Genomic DNA, 8,742 nt, shown 5'->3' on the forward strand with positions numbered 1-8,742 from the left:
CAGATAGATTTTGATTGAGACTGTTGTGTTGGCAGAAGAGGCAACACCGTGTTACTAGTGGAGGCCGAAATGTACGAGTTTTAGCTCACGCAGGCTGGCGTGAGGAGGGAAGAACTATACTGGCCGTGAGGTCTGGAACATGACAAGGAATTAGAATTAAGAAAGCGGACGTAATTAGTTTGATACTTAACTTTAATCTATAAAATGATGAAAGTCGCTCTTGACGGTACCTGATTAACAATATTATCTGTTCAGAATACATTCTGGAAGTAACTAAATATGGCGCCTTGCTAGGTCCTAGCAAATGTCGTAGCTGAAGGCTATGGTAAGCTGTCGTCTCTGCAAATGAGAGCATATGTAGACAGTGAACCATCCCTAGCAAAGTCGACTGTACATCGGGCGAATGCTAGGCCTGCCGTGTGGCGGCGCTCGGTCTGCAATCACTGAGAGTGCTGACACGCGGGTCCGGCGTATACTAACGGACCGCGGCCAATTTAAAGGCTACCACCTAGCAAGTGTGGTGTCTGGCGGTGAGACTTTACTTTAAGTCGTAACTGGGACCTGAATTTTGGTTGCTGTCTCCTTAAATGATCAGCTTCTGCACCAGTTGTTGATGTATTATAATTTGGAGGAAGTTATTGTTCAAATAGCTCTGAGCACTATGGGACTCAACTGCTGTGGTCATTAGTCCCCTAGAACTTAGAACTACTTAAACCTAACTAACCTAAGGACATCACACACATCCATGCCCGAGGCAGGATTCGAACCTGCGACCGTAGCAGTCGCACGGTTCCGGACTGCGCGCCTAGAACCGCGAGACCACAACGGCTGGCGGAAGTTATTGTTCTTTAAGATTTAAAGTACGACTCTTTTGGTTACTTGGCCGTATTGCGGATAGCTTTGAGCCCAAATTTTCGTAGCTTATCGTATCTAAGGGACCATTGTCCTAAGTAAATAGGATCAAATAGCAATCTGCTTTTCGTGAGAAAAAGGAGATTGCTTGGCACATAAACTTCCTTCAAACTACACGTCCTGCTACATCAAAACTGGTCAGTGGAATTCAGCGCCATACTATTCTAAAATATCATAATTCAATTACTGGAATTAAGAAATTATGAGAGAAGTTGTTACGTTTTGAATGAAAACTATTTAGAATGGATTTGCTTTCCTGTACTTTAGTGAACTTTGTACACTTACAGTTCTGTCGACTGATTGCCGGTGATGACAATGAAGTTGACCTCCCTATCAAAAAACAAGATATTTATATTCTTCACTTCCAGCAAATTTGTATACATAAATGTTTGGCAACACTTACACACACTTTACTCAGTTTTATCACTACAATAGCAATTTTCATTACTTGTGACAGTACGTTCTGAGCGACGGCCTAACAACACGACCTCTTTCCACAAGATACAGATAAACAGAATTTTTTTTAATAAATGTATTGCCTTATTTTTAGAGTCCATACTCAAAAATTCACAACTACTATTGTTGCCGGGATGGGACGCTAAAGAGTTTATTGATGTCCATCTGTGTTTCTCTTGGTATTTACGTACATTACTGAGCTTCTCAGAACAAAATTAGGCACAAATTAGTTAAGAAAAGGGCAGTGAGGTTCATTTAACATTAACACCTTCTTCACATTATCAAAAACCCTTTTGTTTTTTCTGTCACGTATTTTCATTATATATCTGATCACCAAGATTTCATGATGATATGAAGGAGGGTTCCACCCGAAACGCGTAAAATAAAGTCATTGGTTTCAGCTGGTGGCTTCTTATTTAGTGATAAATTCAGCGGTTGTGCAGCACTCCTTTTGATTTTAAATATGGTCGCATTCTTTCTGTGTGTCTTTAAGTCACAATTACAACCTGCAGTTCTTCAGGAGGATACTATAGGCGAAAACATCGATGCACTTGATCGGAGTTTACGTGGCTGCACTTTTCACCGGTGAGAGACGATAATAGACGCAACAAGGACTCGTATCATGGGCAAGAGGCCGGGCCTAAGAACCAGTCCAAATACAGGGTATTCCTAATTAAATTCAGAATTACAAAACGCTGTATAAAGAACCATTGCTCAGAATGAATTCAAATTTGAACAGCATGTTACTGACGCTGGGGCAATGAAAACTAACGTAACTAAAATTTCAGGAATATATGGTGTTGTAAGTGTCTTAAAGTAAATTTTGTCGACAACAAATGACAGCTATACGACGGATATGGTTTGAGTTGCACATTACACTGTACATACTGTCCAATGTACATAAGTGCACAAGTTCTGATAGGAAAAGTCGGCTTTTGTTTTCCTGAGGCCAAAAATGGGCATCGGTGAACACAACGTCTTTCAGATAAGCGCATGATCAGAAACCGGAAGGAATAATGTCAGGTGATCTGGATGATCAAGTCCCAGGGAATAACAGCCGATAATTCTAGCACATCCGGAAGACCTCTCAAGCAGCCGATTCACTGGCTGTGCAATTTGCGGAGGAGCGTCCGATAGTTTAAAAATGCTATTACCGACACATCTACGTTGCTGAGGGTTGGTAATGATGTTAGCGTGCTGGCGTAAGCTGCCCCCAGCGCACCGGTCGGCAGAGATGTAGCGCGAAGATTGATAATAGGAGATGGATCAAGGGGGCCCATCACGAGAGAGGCCAGAGTCACACAGATCAGCGACGTACCGCCGATGACCTCTCTACAGCACTTATTTAGGCCGCCAGGGCTCAGTCACTGACTCACTCAGGCTATGACAGTGCATAGCGATGAGATCGAGACTAGCAGCGAGACTAAAGTTTGTAACTGCAGGCCTTGTCGGAAGGATGATAAATACTAAACTTTGGAAAGCGATATGTGAACAACTTCAGTATTGTCCAGGATCTTAAACACTGCCAGGCCTAGACCTCGGATAACATTTCACTCCCCGCCAAGAGGCTGGCACAATCAAAAGTTTCTGCCCGAATCACAAAGACATTCCAATAAATCTGAAACATGTGAGGGTGAATCAAATGAAAACCTTAAATTTGTAATAACATATCGAAATTCGCACATTAATCCTGTAAGTCGGTAAGCGTGCTATGAACGGCGTGCAGAATGGCCTGTAGATGGCAGCATAGTGCAGATGAACACATACCGTCACAGTATCAGTATAAAGATGGCTGACTCACTTGTGATTTGCACCAGGGAAGAACAGCGTTCTGTTATTCGACTTTTGCGTAGTGAAGGTGTGAAACCTATTGAAATACATCGACGAACGAAGGTTCAGTACGGTGACGCAAGTTTGTCACGGCAACAAGTCTACGAATGGAAGTTCGCAAATGGTATGACTTCAGTGGAAGATGCTCCTCGTCCAGGTCAGGCACAACGAGTTGTGACTCCACTGAACACTGCAGTAGTTGAAGCCAATGTGTCACAAAGTGTCTGCAAGATGGGTGCCACGGCAGCTGACTCCTGAAATGAGAGAACGACGTATTGATGTTTGTGAAGAACTTCTTCGGCACTTTGAACGAGAAGCTGATGGCTTCCTTGCAAGAATCGTTACTGGAGACGAAACCTCGGTTCACTGCCACCATCCGGAAACGAAGAGTGCGAGTAAAGAATGGCGCCATTCCTCATCACCAAAGCCAAAGAAGCTTTGAACAGAACCATCAGCAGAGAGGGTTATGCTGACTTTCTTTTGGGACGAAAAAGGCGTCATTTTGGAGCATTACGTGCCTAGAGGGACCACTATCACAAGTGCATCATACACAGTTCACCTAAAAAATCAACTGCGGCCTGCAATCAAATCACAGCGACGTGGATTGCTGTCAGCAGGTGACCTTTTGCAATATGACGATGTAAGGCCCCACACTGCCCGTACAACAGTTGCAACAATCACAGACCTCCATTTTGAGTGCCTTCCTCATCCACCATACTCACCAGACCTTGCCCCAAGTGATTTCCATATGTTTGGACTACTCAAAGACGAAATGGGTGGAAAGAAGTTCCGTTCTGATGAAGGGGTACGACACGCGGTGCATGAGTGGCTGCTAGAACTACTAAAAGAATTATTTTCTGAAGGTATTTATGCACTTTGTAAGCGCTGGAGGACTTGCTCTGAGCCTGGGGGAGATTATGTTGAAAAGTGATACAGCTTTGTTCAACATTTGCACAATAAAAAATATTTAAATAAATATTTAAGGTTTTCATTTGACTCACCCTAGAAGAAACTTCTGGGTTATGGGCCCAGCACGCTTCTCGCATTCCTGCAAGGGTCGTGTGGACGGAAGTTGCTGCACTTTGAACGAGGAAGAGGCCCAACAATTGTCGGTGACGAGAGTTCTGATCCGGAGTTATTGCTAAAACGTGGTGCAGTTAAAAGTATTGATCTTGTGAAAAACTTAAACTTTGGTCCATTTAAAACATGGCTAAGGACCAGATGATGAATGTTGTTGTACTGGAAAATCCATCAGCTTTCTTGAATACATTTCAGTTTGAAATACCATTTGAGTCTATAGAAGATTCCTAGGAAGATGTCGATTGGAAGATAATTTATGTAGGTTCAGGAGAAAGTTAAGCACTTGCTCAGGTGCTAGATACCGTATATGTGGGAAGTGTGGCAGAGGGACGGCATATGTTTGTATTCCAAGCAGAACCACTGTTGTTGTGGTCTTCAGTCCTGAGACTGGTTTGATGCAGCTCTCCATGCCGCTCTATCCTGTGCAAGCTTCTTCATCTCCCAGTACCTACTGCAACCTACATCCTTCTGAATCTGCTTAGTGTATTCATTTCTTGGTCCCACTCTACAATTTTTACCCTCCACGCTGCCCTCCAATACTAAATTGGTGATCCCTCGATGTCTCAGAACATGTCCTACCAACCGATCCCTTCTTCTAGTCAAGTTGTGTCACAAGCTCTTCTTCTCCCCAATTCTATTCAATACCACCTCATTAGTTATGTGATCAAACCATCTAATTTTCAGCATTCTTCTGTAGCACCACATTTCGAAAGCTTCTATTCTCTTCATGTCTAAGCTATTTATCGTCCACGTTTTACTTCCATACATGGCTACACTCCATACAAATATTTTGAGAAGCGACTTCCTGACACTTAACTCAATATTCGATGTTAACAAATTTCTCTTCTTAAGAAACGCTTTCGTTGCCATTGACAGTCTACATTTTATATCCTCTCTACTTCGACCATCATCAGTTATTTTGCTCCCCAAATAGCAAAACTCCTTTACCACTTTAAGAGTGTCATTTCCTGATCTAATTCCCTCAGAAGCATCCGACTTAATTCGACTACATTCCATTATCCTCGTTTTGCTTTTGTTGATGTTCATCTTATACCCTACTTTCAAGACACTGTCCGTTCCGTTCAAGTGCTCTTCCAAGTCCTTTACTGTCTCTGACAGAATTACAATGTGATCGGCGAACCTCAAAGTTTTTATTACTTCTCCACGGATTTTAATACCTACTCCGAACTTTTCTTTTGTTTCCTCTATTGCTTGCTCAATATAGAGATTGAATAACATCGGGGATAGGCTACAACCGTGTCTTACTCCCTTCCCAACCACTGCTTCCCTTTCATACCCCTCGACTCTTATAACTGCCATCTGGTTCTGTACAAATTGTAAATAGCCATTCGCTCCCTGCATTTTACACCTGCCACCTTCAGAATTTGGAAGAGAGTATTCCAATCAACATTGTCAAAAGCTTTCTCTAAGTCTACAAATGGTAGAGACGTACGTTTGCCTTTCCTTAATGTTTCTTCTAAGATAAGTCGTAGGGTCAGTATTGTTTCACGTGTTGCAACATTTCTACGGAATCCAAACTGATCGTCCCCAAAGTCGGCTTCTACCAGTTTTTCCATTCGTCTGTAAAGAATTCGCGTTAGTATTGAGCAGCTGTAACTTATTAAACTAATAGTTCGGTAATTTTCACATCTGTCAACACCTGCTTTCTTTGGGATTGGGATTATTATATTCTTCTTGAAGTCTGAGGGTATTTCGCCTGTCTCATACATCTTGCTCACCGGTTGGTAGAGTTTTGTCAGGACCGGCTCTCCCAAGGTTGTCAGTAATTCTACAGGAATGTTGTCTACTCTGGGGACCTTGTTTCGACTCAGGTCTTTCAGTGCTCCTTCAAACTCTTCACGCAATATCATATCTCCCACTTCATCTTCCATATGCATAACATTGTCCTCAAATACATCGCCCTTGTATAGGTCCTCTATATACTCCTTCGATCTTTCTGCTTTCCCTTCTTTGCTTACAACTGGGTTCCCATCAAAGCTCTTGATATCCATGCAAGTGGTTCTCCTTTCTCCAAAGTTCTGTTTAATTATCCTGTAGGCTGAATCTATCTCACTTCTAGTGAGATAAGCCTCTACATACTTACATTTGTCCTCTAGCCATCCCTGCTTAGCCATTTTGCACTTCCTGTCGATATATGTTTTGAGACGTTTCTATTCCTTTTTGCCTGCTTCATTTACTCCATTTTTATATTTTCTCCTTTCATCAATTAAATTCAATATTTCTTCTGTTACCCAAGGGTTTCTACTAGCCCTCGTCTTTTTACCTATTTGATCCTCTGCTGCCTTCACTATTTCATCCCTCAAAGTTACCCATGCTTCTTCTACTGTGTTTCTTTCCCTAATTCCTGTCAATTGTTCCCTTATTCTCTCCCTGAAACGCAGTACAATCTCTGGTTCTTTCAGTTTATCCACGTCCCATCTCTTTAAATTCTCACCTTTCTTCAGTTTTAATCTACAGTTCACAACCAATAGATTGTGATCACAGTCCACATCTGCCCCTGGAAATGTCTTAGAATTTATAACCTGGTTCCTAAATCTCTGTCCTACCATTATATAATCTATCTGATACCTTTTAGTATCTCCAGGGTTCTTCCCTGTATACAATCTTCTTTCACGATTCTTAAACCAAGTATTAGCTAGGATTAAGTTATGCTCTGCGCAAAATTCTACCAGGCGACTTCATCTTTCATTTCTTAGCCCCAATCCATATTTACCTATTATGTTCCCTTCTCTCGGTTTTCCTACTGATGAATTCCAGTCACCCATGACTATTAAATTATCATCTCCTTTCACTACCTGAATAATTTCTTTTATCTCATCATACATATCAACAATTTCTTCGTCATCTGCAGAGCTAGTTGGCATATAAATGTGTACTACTGTAGTAGGCGTGAGCTTCATTTCTATCTTGGCCCCTAATAATGCGTTCACTATGCTGTTTGGAGTAGCTTACACGCACCTCTACATTTTTATTCATTATTAAATTTTCTCCTGCATTACCCCTATTTGATTTTCTATTTATAACCCTTTAGTCACCTGACCAGAAGTCTTGTTCCTCCTGCCACCGAACTTCACTAATTCCCACTATATTTAACTTTAACCTATCCATTTCCCTTTTTAAATGTTGTAACCTACCTGCCCGATTAAGGGATTTGACATTCCACGCTCCGATCCGTAGAACGCCAGTTTTCTTTCTCCTGATAACAACGTCCTCTTGAGTAGTCCCCGCCCGGAGATCAGAATGAGGGACTATTTTACCTCCGGAATATTTTGCCCAAGAGGACGCCATCATCATTTAATCATACAGTAAAGCTGCATGCACTCGGGAAAAATTATGGCTGAAGTTTCCCCTTGCTTTCAGCCGTTCGCAGTACCAGAACAGCAAGGCATTTGGGTTAGTGTTCCAAGGCCAGATCAGTCAATCATCCAGACTGTTGCCCTTGCAACTACTGAAAAGGCTTCTGCCCTTCTTCAGGAACCACACGTTTGTCTGGCCTCTCAACAGATACCCCTCCGTTGTGGTTGCACCTACGGTACGGTTATCTGTATCGTTGATGCACGCAAGCCGCCCCACCAACGGCAAGGGACTTGGTTCATGGGGGGGGGGGGGGGGGGGGGGGGCATAACCACTAGATAAAAAAAATAATAACATAGAAAATACCAGTGGCAGATGTTGTTGGTGTCGCTGTTGTGTTGCTCACATTTTCATATCGGGGCCAGGAATTCGTTCGTGTTGGTTACTATGTAAATAACGATTACACGGACCCTGAGCTGCAGGCTCAGCTACCAGAAACATCACATTTCGACGAACTGCAACGCAATATTCTCGCAACAAATCCTAGAGTAACTCGTTTCAAGGTTGACTGGGATGACAACCACAGTAGATCAACAAGTAATGGAGGTGGTGAGAATGGTATTACTGTGATGGAAAGTGGTAGTACTACAAATGACATATGGCAACTATGACAGCAAGTAGTTTGGATGGTGGACCTATAAGGGCTAGTATATTAGCTTCAGGAGAGACAAGCATGGAGGTATTGTTGTTTATTTGTAAAACATTGTTAAAGGTGATGCAAAGAAAGTAGTTAAGACATGCAATTGCAGGTTTTGCAAGTAACACTTTAGTAAGAGAACATTATTTAAGGCAAGCTGACAAGATGGGTCAACACAATAGTGAGCAAGAAGTTAATAATAGTTCTGTGCATCCAAAGGTACAAATGCCGTGTCCCTCTTTGGCTCTTCCAGCCAAACCGGAAGAACCACGACTGGAAGACTGTTTCGGATAGGTTGTCAACTGTGCATATTTGACATTTATTAGCAGCAAGTGAGAACCTCGAAAGCAGAATGCAGAAGACTGGAAGCTACAAAATACATCACTGGTACAGCAGAAATCATTTCTCCATTGCGGTGGTCACCATTTCGTTGCTGTTCTGTAGAATATGAG

General features: G+C 42.3%; 1 pseudogene; it reads left to right on the top strand.

Annotated features, from left to right (window-relative positions):
• The first annotated feature begins 4,404 nt into the window (after nt 1-4,404).
• On the top strand, nt 4,405-8,264 carry LOC126283834 (histone chaperone asf1-like; annotated as a pseudogene).
• The last annotated feature ends 478 nt before the right edge of the window (nt 8,265-8,742 follow it).

Source organism: Schistocerca gregaria, chromosome 1, assembly GCF_023897955.1.
Source record: "Schistocerca gregaria isolate iqSchGreg1 chromosome 1, iqSchGreg1.2, whole genome shotgun sequence".
Classification (NCBI taxonomy): Eukaryota; Metazoa; Arthropoda; class Insecta; order Orthoptera; family Acrididae; genus Schistocerca; species Schistocerca gregaria.